The sequence below is a fragment of the Schistocerca serialis genome, chromosome 3, assembly GCF_023864345.2.
Source record: "Schistocerca serialis cubense isolate TAMUIC-IGC-003099 chromosome 3, iqSchSeri2.2, whole genome shotgun sequence".
NCBI classification, from domain to species: Eukaryota; Metazoa; Arthropoda; class Insecta; order Orthoptera; family Acrididae; genus Schistocerca; species Schistocerca serialis.
In genome coordinates, this window is record NC_064640.1 from 937,288,911 (window position 1) to 937,310,655 (window position 21,745).

The following is a 21,745-nucleotide window of genomic DNA, read 5'->3' on the forward strand; positions in this document are numbered from 1 at the left end:
AATACACTCCTGGAAATGGAAAAAAGAACACATTGACACCGGTGTGTCAGACCCACCATACTTGCTCTGGACACTGCGAGAGGGCTATACAAGCAATGATCACACGCACGACACAGCGGACACACCAGGAACCGCGGTGTTGGCCGTCGAATGGCGCTAGCTGCGCAGCATTTGTGCACCGCCGACGTCAGTGTCAGCCATTTTGCCGTGGCATACGGAGCTCCATCGCAGTCTTTAACACTGGTAGCATGCCGCGACAGCGTGGACGTGAACCGTATGTGCAGTTGACGGACTTTGAGCGAGGGCGTATAGTGGGCATGCGGGAGGCCGGGTGGACGTACCGCCGAACTGCTCAACACGTGGGGCGTGAGGTCTCCACAGTACATCGATGTTGTCGCCAGTGGTCGGCGGAAGGTGCACGTGCCCGTCGACCTGGGACCGGACCGCAGCGACGCACGGATGCACGCCAAGACCGTAGGATTCTACGCAGTGCCGTAGGGGACCGCATCGCCACTTCCCAGCAAATTAGGGACACTGTTGCTCCTGGGGTATCGGCGAGGACCATTCGCAACCGTCTCCATGAAGCTGGGCTACGGTCCCGCACACCGTTAGGCCGTCTTCCGCTCACGCCCCAACATCGTGCAGCCCGCCTCCAGTGGTGTCGCGACAGGCGTGAATGGAGGGACGAATGGAGACGTGTCGTCTTCAGCGATGAGAGTCGCTTCTGCCTTGGTGCCAATGATGGTCGTATGCGTGTTTGGCGCCGTGCAGGTCAGCGCCACAATCAGGACTGCATACGACCGAGGCACACAGGGCCAACACCCGGCATCATGGTGTGGGGAGCGATCTCCTACACTGGCCGTACACCACTGGTGATCGTCGAGGGGACACTGAATAGTGCACGGTACATCCAAACCGTCATCGAACCCATCGTTCTACCATTCCTAGACCGGCAAGGGAACTTGCTGTTCCAACAGGACAATGCACGTCCGCATGTATCCCGTGCCACCCAAAGTGCTCTAGAAGGTGTGAGTCAACTACCCTGGCCAGCAAGATCTCCGGATCTGTCCCCCATTGAGCATGTTTGGGACTGGATGAAGCGTCGTCTCACGCGGTCTGCACGTCCAGCACGAACGCTGGTCCAACTGAGGCGCCAGGTGGAAATGGCGTGGCAAGCCGTTCCACAGGACTACATCCAGCATCTCTACGATCGTCTCCATGGGAGAATAGCAGCCTGCATTGCTGCGAAAGGTGGATATACACTGTACTAGTGCCGACATTGTGCATGCTCTGTTGCCTGTGTCTATGTGCCTGTGGTTCTGTCAGTGTGATCATGTGATGTATCTGACCCCAGGAATGTGTCAATAAAGTTTCCCCTTCCTGGGACAATGAATTCACGGTGTTCTTATTTCAATTTCCAGGAGTGTATTTACGAAACAAACCAATTATACATCGACATAAATGCATATATATATATATATATATATATATATATATATATACAAATAGTAAAACAATTACAATATATAAAGGGACAGAAATGTCATATCTTGAGGTAACAAAACAAGGAAAAAAATAATAGTACAATAGATGGAAATAGGAGGATATGCATTTCCGGCGTTACAATTTTCAGCATGAAGTGCTTCGGACAATACAAATTTGTTAAGTTCAATACTCCCAAAAATTCTAAAATGATGGAGAATCAGTCCGATTGGTATTACGTAGTAAGAGTCCACAAGGCGGGCATTTAATTTCAATTTTCAGAAACTAACAACTATCTAAGCCACGTAAAACGACATCGAAAGTTTACAACATTTTCAACCCTGAATAATCTGGCGTGGGGGGACTTCAACCTTCAACTGAGGAAACCCTCCATGGAAACTGGGGCTCCACAAGAACAGTTCTAAGCAGTTGAAACTAAATCCAGTCTCCTGGAACATGACAACTGTAAAGCATAATTAATTATGACACTAAAGTGCCGAGCATAATGTGAATAATGAAAAGTCCAAGTATGCTCTAAGAGGAAAGGCAATATAATTTACAATAAGAAACATTGATTATTGAATCACAAGGTAACTTAACATAGGTATAAATGCGGTGAACAGGAAACAAGAGTATCACGTCCACAAGTTATCGCTCGGAGCACCGCGCCCACGCGGCTGGACTGCCAAGAGGTAACCGCACACCGTCAAGGGGCGGTAATGGTGTTCCGCCGACTCCGTACGTATTTACCATAGGGCAAACACAGACAAGCAGTGGTGGCGTTCCCATGGTACCGACTGCTACAGCAGCCCTTAAATACAGTTTAACACAGGAACGTGAGACACCCAAAATTCTTCAGGGTAAATGATAAAATCCAGTAATTATAACAGTATCTTAAATTCGGTCAATACACTGGAAAGGTCACAATTAATAACGACAACTGAGGTGACGGAGATGTCTTAGAAAATTACATTCATCTACAAGAGAATGAGAATTAAACAAGGTAAGGATCCGCTTAAACCAAAAATTTTGCCGGCCGCTGTGGCCGAGCGGTTCTAGGCGCTTCAGTCCGGAACCACGCTGCTGCTGCTGTCGCAGGTTCGAATCCTGCCTCGGGCATGAATGTGTGTGATGTCCTTAGGTTACTTAAGCTTAAGTAATTCTAAGTCTATGGGACTGATTGTTGTGGCATAGCAAGACAGCCACGCCACGAAAGTAGCCGAAAGGCACGCGTTTAGTTCACGCAGGCAAGAGATAGGTCTGTAACAGGATACGTAATGAATGCTATAAAGAAAAGTACGTAGCTTCTGGAATACTTAACTTTAATCCATCCTTGTTGTATACATCGCTCTTGACGATATAAGTGAGACTCCATAGATACATGCAATGTTACTAATGGCACCTTGCTAGGTCGTAGCCATTGACTTAGCTGAAGGCTATTCTAACTATCTGCTCTGCAAATGAGCGAGGCTTCGTCAGTGTGCATCGCTAGCTACGTCGTCCGTACAACTGGGGCGAGTGCTATTCCGTATCTCGAGACCTGCCTTGTGGTGGCGCTCGGTCTGCGATCACACAGTGGCGACACGCGGGTCCGACATGTACTAATGGACCGCGGCCGATTTAAAGGCTACCACCTAGCAAGTGTGGTGTCTGGCAGTGACACCACACTGATGACCTCAGATGTTAAGTGCTATAATCCTTAGAGCCATTTGAACCAAAGATTTTAATCGCTGCTTAGAATCTTCCATGCGTAACTAGATTGCCACTGCCAACCGATGTGTACCACGCCCATTATACAGGCCCACTATATTTTCCGCATATAAAGTCACAATGAACCTTTGTTGGGCCAACGACTGATAATAAGTAAAACAATTTAAAACAACATATTATACAATATACACTAACACGTGTCCAAAATATTTCTTAATTAAATTCGTGGTTTCATAAATATTAAGGGTAACGTTTAAAATCACATTTGCCAGTCCAAGACTTACAATGTCTTGCTCTCATCTGCGTGAACACGCTAGACAGCATTTCTCATGTTAATTCTATTGGGGTCATTGCTGGACACACTAGACAGCAATTCACGTGTTTATTCAATTGGGGTCATTGCAACTTGGGATACAGCCCACTCTCATGGCAACTAAAGGTACGATAGGAAAACTCAATCTTTAAACCTTATCCGCATCGCAAAGGCGACGAGAAATGAATTTTCCGCCATCAGGGAGGTGCCGCACAAACGTTTTTTAGCCACGGCCACGTTCCGGGGAGACAACAACAGCAGAGGCTATTACCTCTCCCAAACCACCAATCACTTGCCGAGCAACTCCACACAGAAGTACTCGCCGCCGATTCAGCCCAACGCCACTCTGCGCACGCCACCTGCTCACGGAAAGCGGGCAAAGATGAAGTTTTGCGGTCGAAGATTGATCAGATCCAGCCACCATGGCTTCCGAGTTGCAGCAGCTGTGTTTGAAAATAGGCCTTATGCAAATGTTCTTACTTTTCTCCCAAACATTACTAGACAGGTTGCAGAATTCCCGACGCTCCCAACTCAACAGCTGCTCAGTGCAGTACCGCCATCTCCGATCTGTAGCAACCCATCCTATGACGATAATGCAGCAGACGTCAGGATCGGTGGCTCCAGTGGAGTCACAGGCGATACCGCCGTCCCCTTCTCTCATACGGCGTGTCCAAGTACACCATCAGCAAACTGTAATTTCTACGGGACATAGAGGGCCCACCAAAGTGCAATCCCACGGGACCAGTTGTATCAACAAGAACTCTGCCTCTCTCTCCCTCCAGTGGGTCCCAATCCCTACCCACGACAATTTCGCAGACTCAACCAAGAGAGAACTACCACGTTAACAACATTTTAAGTATAATTATGGCTGTGATGAACGAAATATTGTACCAGCAGGATACTAGAGGGTCCACTCCAGTACTACACACAGATTTTTCCGGATGTTAATCCAAAATGTGTTTGCTCCACCCGATGCACCCCAAAACGGCCTATAAAATCATATAATGGAACGCGAGATCGCTCAAGGCAAACTGAGGCAACCTCTCGTATTTTTTACATGAAACTGATGTAGACATTTGTACCATTAGCGAATGTTGTTAAAACCGAAAGAACCGTTTACACTTCTGTGATACCTGTCACTAGAGAAGATAGAGATAATGGCTCTGGCGGTGCAGTGTTGTTAATAAAACAAGACACACACTTTTCCATTGTCAATACTGGCACTCAGCATGATACTTTACAAATTGCGGGTATCCTCCTGCGGATCAGAGACTTTCATCAGAATTTGGTCTCAACATACTGTACAAAGCACCTAACGACAGTCTTTCCAAACAACAGTGAACAACAATCATTGCCTCCATCGGGAAACTCCTTCTGCTACTAAATGACTTTTCGGTATCTGTAGAGCTGCAGAAATGCTAACGCAAAGGGAAAAATAATAGTAGATGTACTAGATTCGAAAAACCTTAAAGTACTAAATGTTGGCTCACCCATACGAATATATTGGCCAAATGAAGTCCCGACGGCTGCGGATTTGAGCATAGCATCCGCTGCTCTGTCGACCGGAACTACATGGGAAGTGATATAGGATTCTTTAGGTACAGATCGCTCACCAATGCAAATTATAATAAACACACAACCTAGGGTGACTGTCAAACATACAATCAGCCGGAAATGGAACACAAACAAAGCCAATTTGAACCTTTTCGACCTGGTACTGGAAGAAAAACAGGAATCGACTATAGAAACTGAGGATCCCGAAAGAGACTATGGGATCTTGGAATCACTTATCGATGAAATAGTCTCAGTACCTCAATAAGGACATAAACGGACTATTCAAAAATGGTTGAAATGGCTCTGAGCACTATGGGACTTAGCATCTTAGGTCATCAGTCCCCTAGAACTTAGAATTACTTAAACCTAACTGACCTAAGCACATCACACACATCCATGCCCGAGGCAGGATTCGAACCTGCGACTGTAGCAGTCACGCGACTCCGGACTTAAGTCCCTAGAACCTCACGGCCACCGCGGCCGGCTGAACGGACTATTCATGGCCCATCATCGTGTTGGTAGATTTCAAAATGTGACGCAGTCCCAGGGAGCGTAAGGAGACATTGAGAAAATACAAAAATCTCTCTTAAGATAAGAATATTCTTACTCTTAAGAAAGCACAATCTGCAGCTAAGAAAATATTCATGTACAAAAAAAAAAAAAAAAAAATTTGCTAAATTTCTGCACTGCGTTCTGCAAAGACATGCGAATAACCAGGATTTTAAATGCGATAAGGAACATAAAAAACGGTTTGACAATGGATATGTTCACACCTCCACCATCCGACAAACATTTTGAGTCATCCTTACGCGTGATAAGCCCACCTGACGTAATGGACACGGAAGGCGAGGGGGCCATTAATAAATGTTGAAGAGGACAACAGTGGCATTACCAACTCTGTTCGCTGGCAGAACTCCAGACTGCGCTCTCCCAAGGGTAGAGTACTGCACATGGCCTATAATACAACATACAGTCTCCTACAAGCTTTATCTTACAACTGTTATTTTCTATTTGGCCCAAATAAACAAATACTCGTCAGAATGAAGCAGCTTCTTTCTTCTAGATGAGATGGAAAACGTCTTGTCTGGAACCAAGGTACCATGAGGAATCTTCTGTAGTAGTCCGGTACTCTCTGTAATACTCCAAGTCTTCCAAGCCAAAATGTTTGCACCAGGAACAGCTTCAACGCCACCATAGTCTGCATGATTGTGCCATACAGCGGCCAAGGTCAACCATGTACTGCCTCCAAACACTGCTGATACATCAAACGTGAAATGCATTTTAAGTCCACGAAAAACACTGCAACCACCAATAAGCTGCTGCCTATTAAATTGCCCAGTAAGGTTTATTACTTTCAATTACCTGTGTTGTGGACTGGCAAGATAGCCAATCCACAGTGACGGGTAACCGAAAGGTACGCGCTTAAACTCACGCAAGCTGGCGTGAGGTCTGAAACAGGATACGTAATGAATGCTATAAAGAAAAGTACGTAGCTTCTGGAATACTTAACTTTAATCCATAATTGTAGAACATTGGTCTTCTTCATACAGTATTATCATCTCAATATAACTTGGTGATGGCGCCTTGCTAGGTCGTAGCAATTGACTTAGCTGAAGGCTATGCTAACTATCGTCTCGGCAAATGAGAGCGTAATTCTCAGCGAACGTTTCCTAGCAAAGTCGGCTGTACAACTGGGGCGAGTGCTAGGAAGTCTCTCTAGACCTGCCGTGTGGTGGCGCTCGGTCTGCGATCACTGACAGTGGCGACACGCGGGTCCGACGTATACTACCGGACCGCGGCCGATTTAAAAGCTAGCAAGTGTGGCGTCTGGCGGTGACACTACAACCTGTACACAGGAACATACCGCCGAAGGCGACGACGATAATAACATCGACGAAGCATTGTAGCGGTACGTTAACACAGTGCTACGACACGTCCCACACAAAGGGAAACACTATACGGATTTCGAAAAGGAAAAGGGACAACTGAGATCCTTTTACGGTAAGTTACTAACATAGAGCTAAATTTCTCTCGGCATCGTTATATTCGTAGAATTGCCTAAAACATACGACAATGTCGTCTTTTCAGTCTTAGGGAAAAATTGGATAAACTCCAAATTCTAAAACAACTCGTTTGTAAAACTATAAGCTTTCTGAATAGTAGTAAGACAATCATTTGGCAACACAAAGCTAAACTGGGATGCAGAGAAACCAGCAGCGGACTCCCGCACGGATCAATTTTGGCTCCCTTATTATTCATTCTATGTACTGCAGACTTTAATGATATCTTTGCCAGTGACGCCCAGGTATTACAATAAGCAGACGACAAATGCATATATTCCGAAGACAGAACAGTCCCATCAGCCAAAAATGCATAGCGCTCTCATATGTCTACCTGAGTGGTGTTCGCCAGGAGATTCGATTTCCCTAAACAATGCAGCTGGGACAGCATACATCTCCAGTAGGAAAAACCACTCAACAGCTTGGGGTGATTTTCGAAGGCAAAATAAGATGAGATGCTCATATCCGACATATCTTTACCAGATGTGAGAAAGCCTGCAACCTTATTAGAGTTACGACTGGAGTATGCTGCAGCTCTGATAGGTGGACAGCGATGACTTCATACTGGTCTCCACTAACGACACACTTGGATTACAGAACCTGTGCTACAGAACGGGATCAGTCAGCACGCTCCAAAGACTCGACACTATGCAGTAGAAAGCCTTGCGTGTAGTTACTGGGGCGTTCATGTTAACGCCAATCAACGTATCAGTGGTTGAAGCAAATGAACCATCGTTGAAGCTAAGACGAAAATACCTCTACAAGAAATTCCTCCTGAGACTCTATTTCGACAAATATGGGCCCCTTGACGAAAAACAAAAACGGGAATTAACACCCTACAGTTTAAAGTATCCTAAAAACGACCCAGGTTATGGAACGGCAATGGAATTCCAGTCTTACTATCATCATGCTTGTGTGGTGTATACAGGTGGGTCCAAGTCTCGTGAAGGTGCTGGTAGTGCGTATTGTTTACCCCGAAGCAGACAACATAGCCTATAGAAGTTGGATCCACACTCTACTATTATGGCAGTCGGGCTGATTGTCATTTTGGAAGTCATAGTTTCGCACAGACAACCACGGCAGACACAATAGTCATCATATGCGTATGATAGTATTTCAGACCTACAAATGATAAGAAACCATCATAATAATTGTACCAACCTCATAGTGGCAGCAATTGTCGATGTTGCTTATTGGGTGTAGTGGAACTGTGGCAACATCGTGATGGTCTGGATGAAAGGCCACCCTGGGATACCTGAAAATGAACAAGTAGATGCCGTGGCAAAGCAGGCATCTCTGCATGGAGCTGTTAAATATGATAAACTCGCTCTCATATAAATGATACCCAAGTTGAGAAATCGGTTGTCCTCAGACTAACAAGAGGAATGGTAGCAGTCACCTAAAATCAAAGGCAGTCACTACGTATTAATTCATCCCATGATTCCAAGACTGTCACGGTATAATAAGGCACAAACATAAGGGAGCTTCACGACACGGCTGAAATAATAATTGGGAGTTCAACAAACTCCTCTGCCGGCTCAACCTAAGCGCCACCCCTCTACGTGTTTGCGGAGAGGAAGCAGATCCAAACCATATATTTCTATTATGTCCTCGGGATACGTATCAGAGTATCACATAAACGCACCGTTATGAAATACATGAAATGTATTCGCAGTTGCGAATATGGACAACCATCAGGTTTCTAATGGAGTGACAACAATGAAAATTTGTGCCGGAACAAGGCTCGAAACCCGATTTCCCGCTTATCTCGAGCGATCGCTTAGGTTATCCAAGCACGCTTCACTACCGGAACCGGAATTCCAGATGTCGTCAACACAATAAAATACTGAAAAATCGACTCATTTAGAGAAACCAAAGTGCTTCATTTGTAAATAACCTTTTTAGATTCAAAGAAAATACCGCACTGCCCTAATCAATGCCGGAGTTATTTCTATGCCGTATCATTTTTTTTTAACTTTTTACTGACGAATTAATGGAGAAAATTGTAGAATGAGATTTTCACTTAGCAGCGGAGTGTGCGCTGATATGAAACTTCCTGGCAGATTAAAACTGTGTGCCCGACCGAGACTCGAACTCGGAACCTTTGCCTTTCGCGGGCAAGTGCTCTACCAACTGAACCACCCAACCACGACTCACACCCCGTCCTCACAGCTTTACTTCTGCCAGTATCTCGTCTCCTACCTTCCAAACTTTACAGAAGCTCTCCTGCGAACCTTGCAGAACTAGCACTCCTGAAAGAAAGGATATTGCGGAGACATGGCTTAGCCACAGCCTGGGGGATGTTTCCAGAATGAGATTTTCAGAAAATTGTAGATGAAAGTAATTTTCACAGCACGCAGAAAATCCAAGATACAATATTTAATTGCAATGTCCATGACATTTATATATTTATAGAGGTACGCCTCGTTAACTCCTTAGCTCCGCCTACCACTGTCCACGATCCCTGGAACGATGTTAACAGTGCCGAATAGTAAAACAGACGGTATCTCCGAGATTCTTTGAGTTTGGTGACAATACAAAGTGAGCAAACCTGAAGATGAGATCATGACAAACCGTACAAAATTAGGACTATAATTGATCATACGATTAAGAAATGGCTTTCAGTTGCGTTGAGTGAGCATTTGTTATTTGATGAAAAAATCTGTGCAACCAACGCGAGGCAGCACATGAAGGTGTTCATGAGAGACAAACCGCTTAAATCGGGGTATAAACTTTTTGTTCTGTATGAGGAAGGGGGTTTGGTCACTAAATTGAAATCTACAGTGGACAAGAGAATATTCCAAAATTAGTAATAGATAATGAACCAGATATTGGAGACTTTGGAAACGTTGTGATTCGCCTTTTTAATGGAAATTCCAAGGGATCAGAACTACAAGATCTATTATGAAATAGCCGCGCGGTTAGAGGCGCCATGTCACGGACTGCGCTGCCCCTCCCGCCGGAGGTTCGAGTCCTCACTCTGGCATGGGTGTGCGTGTTGTTCTTAGCATAGGCTAGTTTAAGTTAGTTTAAGTAGTGTGTAAGTCTGGGGACGATGATCTCTGCAGTTTGGTCCCTTAAGAACTCACACACATTTGAACATTTATTTTGACATATATTACACCTCTGTATGTCTACTTTTCTATAGAACTATTAATTCTACCGTAACTGTTTTTCATTTGGTGTTTAAAACTCTGTTTTAACACGTAACAAATGTTTATTAATTATGTAAGTGCAAAGTGTAGCATGTGAGAGAATATGGTAAGTTTCACACAGTATTTCACAAATGCAAAGTGTAAGAAAATGTATTTTTTTCCAGAGTTAAAGTTGCATTTTTTTTTCAGTGAAGTCGTCTGGCGTTGTGCATACACCTAAAAGTCGCCTGCCCAAACATTTTGCTTCTGACTAAACACCAAAGCACAGAATCGACAAGCGGGCGGCCACGAGGGGCGGTGAGTACCATCAAGTTATAGCCTGTCAAATGGTGAGAGACGAAAATTTGAAACATCGTGTAGAAAACAGTGGTTTATTGCTGTGATACGACAACTGAAGGCACGTGGCTGAATGTTTTCAAAACGTAGTTTAGACAAGCGTTGCGGCATTTATCGGTTGATAACGGCCGTTGACCCACTGTATCTTGCCTTTCTCGGTTACCACCATCGACGGGTTAAGCATCTCATTTAGGAATTTTCATGCACTTGACCACTGTTAAAGTGAGTACACATTATATTCCGAATTGGTAGTAATGCATGAAATTTCATTTGGCGTCTCGTATACGCCTTACGCGGAAAGGGTCATGACATGCACCTATAAATCGGGACATTCCGTGAAAGTCGGGACATCTGGCAACACCAGAACAGACGGTGGCTGAGAAATACACTAATGGCCAAGAAGAAATGCATATGATAAACGGGTATTCATTAGACAAATATAATATACTAGAACTGACATGTGATTACATTTTCACGCAATTTGGGTGCATAGATCCTGAGAAATCAGTACCCAGAACAACCACCTCTGGCCGTAATAACGGGCTTGATATGCCTGGGCATTGAGTCAAACAGAGCTTGGATGGCGTGTACAGGTACTCATGCAGCTTCAACACGATACCACAGTTCATCAAGAGTAGCGACTGGCGTATTGTGACGAGCCAGTTGCTCGGCCACCATTGACCAGACGTTTTCAATTAGTGAGAGATCTGGAGAATGTGCTGGCCAGGGCAGCAGTCGAACATTTTCTGTATCTACAAAACGCCCGTACAGGACGTCCAACATGCGGTCGTGCATTATCCTGCTGCAATGTAGGGTTTCGCGGGAATCGAATGAAGGGTAGAGCCACGGGTTGTAACACATCTGAAATGTAACGTCCACTGTTCAAAGTGCCGTCAATGCGAACAAGAGGTAATCGAGACGTGTAACCAATGGCACCCCATACCATCACGCCGGGTGATAAGCCAGTATGGCGATGACGAATATACGCTTTCAATGTGCGTTCACCGCGGTGTCGCCAAACACGGATGCGCCCATCATGATGCTGTAAACAGAACTTCGATTCACCCGAAAAAATGACGTTTTACCATTCGTGCACCCAGGTTCGTCGTTAAGTACACCATCGCAGACGCTCCTGTCTGTGATGCAGCGTCAAGGGTAACCGCTACCATGGTCTCCGAGCTGATAGTCCATGCTGCTGCAAACGTCGTCGAACTGTTCGTGCAGATGGTTGTTGTCTTGCAAACGTCCCCATCTGTTGACTCAGGGATCGAGACGTGGCTGCACGATCCGTTATAGCTATGCGGATAAGATGCCCGTCATCTCGACTGCTGGTGATACGAGGCCGTTGGGATCCAGCACGGCGTTCCGTATTACCCTCCTAAACCCACCGATTCCATATTTTGCTAACAGTCATTGGATCTCGACCAACGCGAGCAGCAATGTCGCGATACGATAAACCGCAATCGCGATAGGCTACAATCCGTCCTTTATCAAAGTCGTAAACGTTATGGTACGCATTTCTCCTCCTTACACGAGGCATCACAACAACGTTTCACCAGGCAACGCCGGTCAACTGCTGTTTGTGTATGAGAAATCGGTAGGAAACTTTCCTCATTTCAGCGCGTTGTAGGTGTCGCCACCGGCGTCAACCTTGTGTGAATCCTCTGAAAATCTAATCATTTGCATATCACAGCATCTTCTTCCTGTCGGTTAAATTTCGCGTCTGTAGCACGTCATCTTCGTGGTGTCAATTTTAATGGCCAGTAGTGTAGTACTTTTTGTGACACCGGAAGTTCTAATGTTTGCAAGCGCCGCGTTATTTTCGAGGACGTAAGTAGTTGCAGCAGAGTAACTTCACGGACTGTCAAAAAGCCAAAGCAGTTTTTTACTATTGGCGTTAGTATCTGCGGGAGGTAAGCCGTTGTGAAAGGAAACACGGAGAGGGCAAGTGGGTGATTGAAAGCGTGCGCTGGCCCGCTGCGCGGCGCGTGCGGCGCCCCGTGTATCGCGACATGCTCTGCAGGCCACGTGCGCCAGCACAATGCCCACCCTCGCGCCGTTATTTCCAGCGCGCCCGCCACCTTTTGTGCCTAATGCGGGGAAAATTAGTCGCTTCGTCATCCGAGGTGCTCGACCACGGCTGCCCGAACGGCGGACGTGTCTTGCGACATGTGAAGGACTTGTTAGGGCTGCGTGTCTCGGCACTCCACCATATCACAATCCCTCGTTACTTTCCGGCTAACGTTGTTGTCCATTCACAACGCTGAGTGCGTGTTTTACCAACGTTGTGTACAAGCTGTCATTGTCTTCCGATGTACAGTTCTTTCTCCCATATCTGTCTGTATGAAATTCTTTATCTGTTAACATGTTTGGTTCAAATGGCTCTGAGCACTATGGGACTTAACTGCTGTGGTCATCAGTCCCCAAGAACTTAGAACTACTTAAACCTAACTAACCTAAGGACATCACACACATCCATGCCCGAGGCAGGATTCGAACCTGCGACCGTAGCAGTCGCGCGGTTCCGGACTGAGTGCCTAACATGTTTGGTTTTACTACTATTCTTCACTATCGAGCCGAACTACCAACTGACATAAGAGACATTTTTTTCGTAGTACAGTGTGCTTGTGTTCTGCCGAAAACATGTTACTTATGTATTCCTTAATCAGTGTTTCATTCCGGTATTTAGCACTTCAAAAATGGGTCAAATGGCTCTGAGCACTATGCCACTTTACTTCTGAGGTCATCAGTCGCCTAGAACTTAGAACTAATTAAACCTAACTAACCTAAGGACATCACACACATCCATGCCCGAAGCAGGATTCGGACTTGCGACCGTAGCGATCGCTCGGCTCCGGACTGTAGCGCCTAGAACCGCACGGCCACTCCGCTCGGCTTTTAGCACTTCCATTCATGCTTTGTAACATCGCAGTCTCTTGATTGGCGACTCCATGGAGTGCTGTGTGCACATCGACCATATATGTTAAATTAAAAGGAAGGTCTGCGTTTGCCTTAATATTGATGTTTTATTGATAGCAGAATCGATTTTCGATCACATAGTGATCATCTTCAGTGCTGTACAAATTAAACTCAGACACTGGTATCAAGTTATCAATAATCAAAACTGAGAAGTGATCACATCAGTATTACGGCCCACGCTGACCTGCCTTTTAATCGCAGTCTCTTGATAGCTTTTTGTCCCGCGCAGAGTTGGAACTCGTCATATAAATTACATACCGGGTGTTTCAGGTAGTATTTTTATCTGTAACTTCAAAGTAATAAGTGAAAGAAATATTTATTTAGAAAGGCAAATGCAATAAATATTACTCTTTCTATGAAGTTACGAACTTAGTTTACTTATTTTTCAGAGAGTTACAGAAACGAGCCCGGCGGAGGTTCGAGTCCTCCCTCGGGCATGGGTGTGTGTGTTTGTCCTTAGGATAATTTAGGTTAAGTAGTGTGTAAGCTTAGGGACTGATGACCTTAGCAGTTAGGTCCCATAAGATTTCACACACATTTGATCATTTGAACAGAAACAAACTGTAATTTTTTAAATAGAAAATACGTAATTCGCTGTGTTCAGATGTTTTGGTGGCGGAATGTTCATTTTTAATGAGGTATTCAAACGGCTGCCCGTTTCCCTAAATGCACACTTCAGCGGGCCTTCTAACTGCTCTCCTTACAAGTTGGTGCTGTCACCGAGAGACAAGCATCGTCTAAGTGCTGTTTGAAGTCATCTGGTATTCTGGACTCTGTCGCATTTTTCCTTCTAACTTTTAATCTGAGTGCCATACAGTCGTCTCTCAGTGTTTTAGGAATTTCCTAGGACGTTGGAGGGTAAGATTCCATTTATTTAAAATTTTTTTGTTTGGTAACATAGACGAGTTTCTGCAGATAACCCCAAAAAAGAAATTTACGTTGTTTAGAAGGTTCATTGAATTGCAAATTCCGGAGAAGGTCACTGGTTTGAACATTGACCTTAAATAAACATTCAGGCACCAGATCATCCATCTGCATACAGGCAAATATGTGCAGCATGCTGATTGCCGAAAGACGTTGGATTCTGCTGGTAATGTTCTGTACGTTATGTTGAAAAAATTCATCTCTGTTGTACAGCTTTGAACATTCATTCATCCCTCAGTAAAACTGAGAGAAATCTTATTTGTACAGTGTTGATTTAAATACGTCAGATACATGATGGAGAAAAATAATGTTCGGTTTAAAAATTATAACGCGTTGCTGTAACTTTACGTAAGTAACTAAATAAACTACATTCATAGGTCCTCAGAAAAAATGTCTTTCTTGTGCTTGTCTATCTAAATAAATATTTCTCACAGTTTATTATTTTGTAGGTTACAGAGACAAACGCCCTACTTGACACTCGCTGTATATCAAGGAATATAAACAGGATTTCCATCAAGGAAATGTATTCAAAGGAGCGTCTATATGGTTTATAGTTTATACGTGTATATGTTTTAGCTACCAAAATTGATGTGTTGTCAAATGTGCCAACACCTTGTAGATAGAGGAGGCCGAAATGCACGCTATCTAACGCAGACGGGCGTGAATTCTGGAACAGGATAAGTAGTGAATGGTAGCAAGAAAAGTATGCAGCTCCTCGAATACTTAACTTTTATTCCTTGTGTAAATACAGCATTCTTGATGAGACATTTCAGACGATAACTATCAAACTATGTAAGGCTAATGGCGCCTTGCTAGGTCGTAGCCATGGACTTAGCTGAAGGCTATTCTGTCTCTCGGCAAATGAGAGAAAGGCTTCGTCAGTGTAGTCGCTAGCAAAGTCGTCGTACAACTGGGGCGAGTGCTCGTCCGTATCTCGAGACCTGCCTTGTGGTGGCGCTCGGTCTGCGATCACACAGTGGCGACACGCGGGTCCGACATGTACTAAATGGACCGCGGCCGATTTAAGCTACCACCTAGCAAGTGTGGTGTCTGGCGGTGACACCACAAAAATAACAAATTGCTAATAATTTTTCTTACTGAACAAAGTACATATTTCATCTTTCGTGACAGGAAATCTCTAGATACGGCCACCTATACACTTGCTGGCTGAGCAGCTCAGTTGAGCGTGCCGTGTGTCAAATTGCGAGTGTAAAATGCGGATGGTGTGTACTGTTCACCCTGTGAACATGTCATCAAAATTCATTTTAGCTTACACAGTATGCACATCGTCACTTTGCAGCAGTGAGGGATGTCCTTATTTGAAAGTTGCACGCCGAACTCGTTTACACCACAGCGATGTTATTTGAACATTCAACCGCCGTCGCCTGGCAATACGCTAGCGATTGTCCACCGTGAACTGCCCCAGCTGACGACCGCTGGCTAATTGTTATGCCTCGCAGGTGCTCAGAGGGCTGCGCGACAGAACTTTGCACTTCCTCAAACAGGCAGCTGGGGCGGCTGTGTTTACCCAGATATAACTCAGAAGTCTTAACACGATCAGTGTAGCCTCCAGGAGCCCATTACGAACAGCAATAAAAAATACCGTCTTTGTTGTTCGCGAAGAGGGTGGAGAAGGGAACATCTGGAATGGAACCTGGATAAGTGACTTCGGGTTTCTTTGATTGACGAGTGCAGGGATTGTCGGACGCCAGGTGACCGCAGTAGAAGAGTGTGGAGGCGGCCAGGTACCAAGCGTGTAGTCCCAAGGGGTAAGACGAAAGATGACATCATGTACCGATGTCGGACAACACTCATCGCTGTTGATGGTTACTTCTTCTCTGTGCAGTATTACGACAGGATACTCCAATCTGTTGTCCAACACTAAAGTCTATATTTCGATGATGGATTCGTCTTTCGATATGATAACTCAAGAGCTTATCCCACCCACCCCATGAACACATTTCCCCAGGAAACAAGCGTCAGCCGAATGGGATTGCCTACTGTGTCCGCTGACATGAAGGGAATCGAGCTTGCTTAGTATCAGAAGACACTCGCAGTACGTCGTCACTGGGGTGAGTGGGGCAGCAACGCATGGACCAGCTTATTGTCTGTAAGCCAAGGGATATCCAAGCCCTTTACAGCGCAGCTGTACGGCGTTCAATATTACCCAGCAGAAAATTTTTATATCACAACGGCGCAAAGATGTGTATTTTGGAACAGGCTGACTTTAGTGCACGAAGTTCCAGTATGCTGGAGTAGCTTGGGTCAGCAACTTCTGTTAATCAGTAGAACGAAAACCAGTCCGAAGTTGCACATTTTTACTTTTTTATTCACTCGATGACTAGTTTTGGGCCGAGACCCGTTTTCAAATCATCGTAGCATAGTCGAAATGGCATTTTCGGAAATGTCAAAAATGAGCAACGAACAGTTACAGCGCATACAGATATCAGTTATCTGTGCCATTTTCAATTATGTTACGATGATTTGAAAATGCGTCTCGGCCCGAAACTAGTCATCGAGTGAACTAAAAAGTAAAAGTCTGCAACTATGGACCGGTTTTTCGTTCTACTGACCCTAGTGTGGTTATTGTTTCCTTTTTATTTAACAGTAAATTTATACATTTATTTCTTTAAGGCTTACACTTTCATTCGCTTTTCCTCTTTTATCTAAGCCTAAGCTCCTTCTTTGGTATCCAGGTGTTGCAAAACGTTTTTGAGGAGTTTATATTTGTCTTGGGGTGTGCCGCAGTGCGCAGTTTTAGTAGCATGTCAATTTTTGCGCTGCTCCCGTTTTAGATCCTACACGGGATATTAATTACCTCCTCAGAGATGAGGTAATAAAATAAAAAGATTCTGCTTGAAGAAATTCATCTTTTACATCGTATCAGTTATGTTGCCTTTGAAGTGCAATCTGTTGTCATTCATGGGAGAGTCTGTACAAAGCAAATAAAGTGTATGCACGTCTGATGTGTTAGTACGCTTTGCACATGTCATCTAAAAAGAACGCAATATAACTGATGTTTCTTACGATATCTGTTAAAAACTTCTTTGGTGTTAATGTCTTGGACATTCCATACCGCTTTACATTCGCGAACATAAAATGTATGTTCCTGCTAGAATTGATGCCTCTTATAAGATATAACAAAAGGAAACGGCCAGATTTTTAGAGCACATTCCACACACACTATGGAAGAAAATACATGGGCGTCGGCTAGAGATGATTTCCATGTTAGAATTTATTCTCTGTAACTCTGCTCACGCGCAGCGAGGAAACCTCCAGTGCTTTCTTAGAGAACAGTCTACCTTGACTGCTAGAATATGTGTTTTTATCAGTGCTACGAGACATATAATACATGGACGTTGGAGCTCCAAATTATTTCAGTGTTAGTGCTTGACGGCATCTAAATAAGGTTACTTGACAGATGGATAGCACGGGACGAAGTGGACGTTCCCTGCCCTTCAATTTCCCCCCCTATTAGACCTTCATTTGAGACCACAGGGGGGGGGGGGAGGTAGAGGGAGGGATTTGGAATATTTTCCATATCGGAATCCGGTAAAATATGCTGAGAGTCTTCATGCCCATTTTTTTATGGCTGCGAAACCATGCGTAAAATAGCGCAGCCGAGATTAAACGAAACAGCTGACGCATGAACTTTGTATCAATTTGAATAGATGACATTTGGAACATGTAGTGTAAGGAAGGGTTTCATTTGCGCGCTGGTACGTTTTCTTCCCATTTTGTTTCCCGTAATCATTAGACGCAGCTCGTGACCTAGTGGTTGGCGTCGGTGTCTAGATCATCGGTTCCCGGGTTCCATTCCCTGCCGGGTCGGAGTTTTCTTCGCTCGGGGAGTCGGTGTCTGAGGTGTCCTAACCATTTCGTCTATGCAATCGCCGAAGTGGCGTCTATTAGAAATACTTACACCAGGCGGCCGAACAGCCCGACCAATAATACCATACCATAATGTCATGTCAATGCACTGTGAAGAGTGGTAGAAAATGGGTTCTAACATGTAAACAATGTGTGTCCGGAACCATGTCCACATCACATATCTTCTCCTTCTACGCATGTGGAGGGTGGTTAACCGTACCTTTTTCTTACACCGAGCTTTGTGGTTTGCCTGTACCTGTTACGGCACTGGTGTCAATGAGTTCTCGGAACCAGACTCTACTGTTTACTGGATTTTTGGCAGATGCATAGCTTATCATTTACTTATACAGTTTCATTCTGCGTCTCCACTTTTACCCTATTTAGTCTGAAAGCGAGCCCGTGTTTGATAACACGAATAACTATGCAATGGAAATTTCACTCCGCTACGCAACGCAAGTTGAAATAATGTTCTTAACAAAATTTTGTATTATGCGGGAACTCAAATCCACTACTACTTGCCGACATCGCAGTACTACGTGAGACAGCTGAACAAAGCTTTCACTTACCTATAATTGCATAATTCTCTTTTACCAGGTGTGGGGGCCGTCTAACGCAAGAATACAGCCACATTTTAAAGTAAAGCTAACTAAAAACAACCGAGTGAGGTGGCTAAGTGTAAGCACACTGGACTCGACTCGCATTCGGCAGAACGACAGTTCAGATCCGCTCCCCAACATCCAAACCTGGGTTTTCCGTAATCGTTGCAAGAAAAGCCGGGATGGTTCTTTTGAATGAATCCTACCAGTTTCCTTCTCTGCCCTTGAACCAGTCAGAGCTTTTCCTCTGTGTTTAATGACCTCGTTGCCGACGGGACGTTAAACCCTAATCTTCATTCCTACAGTTTTCATCCCAAGAGTTCGTTTGAATAATCATTGATGGAAGCATACTGTAAAACAGCCGCCCTTTATATCTGGACGCTATATCTACTAAAACGACAATAATGTCTGCCTTGTTTCTTAAGCAGCCCTTCCCGGATTACAACTAAACAAGCCTCTTTCGAATCAGATCTTCCCTTTTCGCAAAGCCCACAGCTACTGCAGTCTACCAAAATTTCGCTCCTTAAATTCTCTATGTCAGAAGATACCATTTTTTAGACGTTAAAAAATTGTGTATCTAATATTTTATACTAGTACGTACGCTTTTAGTTTTAAGTCAGTACTGTTAATCACATTGTCGCTATATACATTCAAACATGGTTTCAAAACATTTTCAGTTCCATGAATTACATTTTATTGTCACTTCTTAAATAATAAAATGTAGAAAGTGTTTTGTATGTAAAACTTTGGCCTGGCATCAGAGAGGGACTACACGGTTTAACGAACAAAATAAATAGTTGTAAGCCGGCCGGTGTGGCCGAGCGGTTCTAGATACTTCAGTCTGGAACCGCGCGACCGCTACGGACGCAGGTTCTGTGGTGTCACCGCCAGACACCACACTTGCTTGCTACGTGGTAGCCTTTAAATCGGCCGTGGTCCGTTAGTATACGTCGGACCCGCGTGTCACCACTATCAGCAATTGCAGACCGAGCGCCACCACACGGCAGGTCTAGTCTAGAGAGACTCCCTAGCACTCGCCCCAGTTGTACAGCCGACTTTGCTAGCGATGGTTCACTGTCTACATAAGCTCTCATTTGCAGTGACGACAGTTTCGCATAGCCTTCAGCCACGTCATTTGCTACGACCTAGCAAGGCGCCATATTCAGTTTCTATGTCCTCTGAAGAGATAATATTGTGACTCATGTACCGTCAAGAGCAACGTTCATCATTAATGGATTAAAGTTAAATATCAAAGTAATTACGTCCGCTTTCTGAATTCTAATTCCTTATCATGTTCCAGACCTCACGTCAGTATAGTCCTGCCCTCCTCAGGCCGGCCTGCGTTAGCTAAAACGCGTGCATTTCGGTCTCCTCTAGTAACACGGTGTTGGCTCTTCTGCCAACTACAACAGGTTCGAATCCTGCTTCGGGCATGGGTATGTGTGATGTCCTTAGGTTAGTTAGGTTTAAGTAGTTCTAAGTTCTAGGGGACTGATGACCTCGGATATTAAGTCCCATAGTGCTCAGAGCCATCTGAAATAGTTGTAAAACAAGGACACGAGAATAAGGAAAGAAAGAAAGCTGATGCCTAACTTGTCGAACTGACGAGATCATCAGAGACGAAGCACAAGCCCGGATACACAGTGTGAACCAGAACTCTACCAAAAACTTCCAGAGGTGGTAGTATGGACCAAAACAAGGAAAAACATCTAAATAACATGGGTTCTAAAATGCACACCTTCAGAGCTACATGCACTTGTTCAACTTCGAGCCTGTGAAACGCATCATGCTTTCCATATTTTGGGAGGATGCGCTATGAGCCAGAAGAAGAAAGAAATGTCAAGTAAACATGGGCTCTAAACTGTATACCTTAAGAGCTTCAGCAGCAGAAATGTGTTTCACAGAAGCGAAGACGAAACAGTTCTCACACCTCTTAATTTGTGCACTTTATGGCTCATGTTTACTTGGAATTTCTTTCTTTTCTTGATCCATACATAAGTTCTCAAAATATGGAAAGCAAATAGTCTTAAACTGAAGCGATGTAAGTCACAGTAGCGCAGACGAACAAGTGCTCATAGCCCTTAATGACACATCTTAAAGCCCACGTTTACAAAACATTTTTTTCCTCGCCGGCCGCGGTGGTCTAGCGGTTCTAGGCGCTCAGTCCGGAACCGCACGACCGCTGCGGTCGCAGGTTCGAATCCTGCCTCGGGCATGGATGTGTGTGATGTCCTTAGGTTAGTTAGGTTTAAGTAGTTCTAAACTCTAGGGGACTGATGACCACAGATGTTAAGTCCCATAGTGCTCAGAGCCATTTGAACCATTTTTTCCTCTTTTCGTCCATACCACCACCTCTGAAAGTTAAACACTGTATAAAAAAGAGGCTAGAAATCGTGCGCTGCCTTTACTTTGTATGAAAAACTCATGGCAACCATTGTCCTAAGTGACTAAGGGAAACAACAGGAAATCTAGACCTGGATGGCTGGTCAGGAATTTGAAGTGCACGTCTTTCGACTGCAGTTCCAGTGTCTTAAACAGCGTACCACTTCGCTCGATAACAGAGAAGCCACAGTAGTGTCTGGTTCCCAGATGGTTGTTAGCATTTCCCCTTTCCCTCGCCGAACTACGCAAGTAACAGCACAGAGAAGGTTGAACGTAGGAAATTCTCAAACTTTTCCCTTATCTACTGAAAGGAATGGCAAGCTTTGGTAATCCCACTTACAGTCCCACGACTCGGCTTTGACAGCCGCGCCCATCAGAAAATAT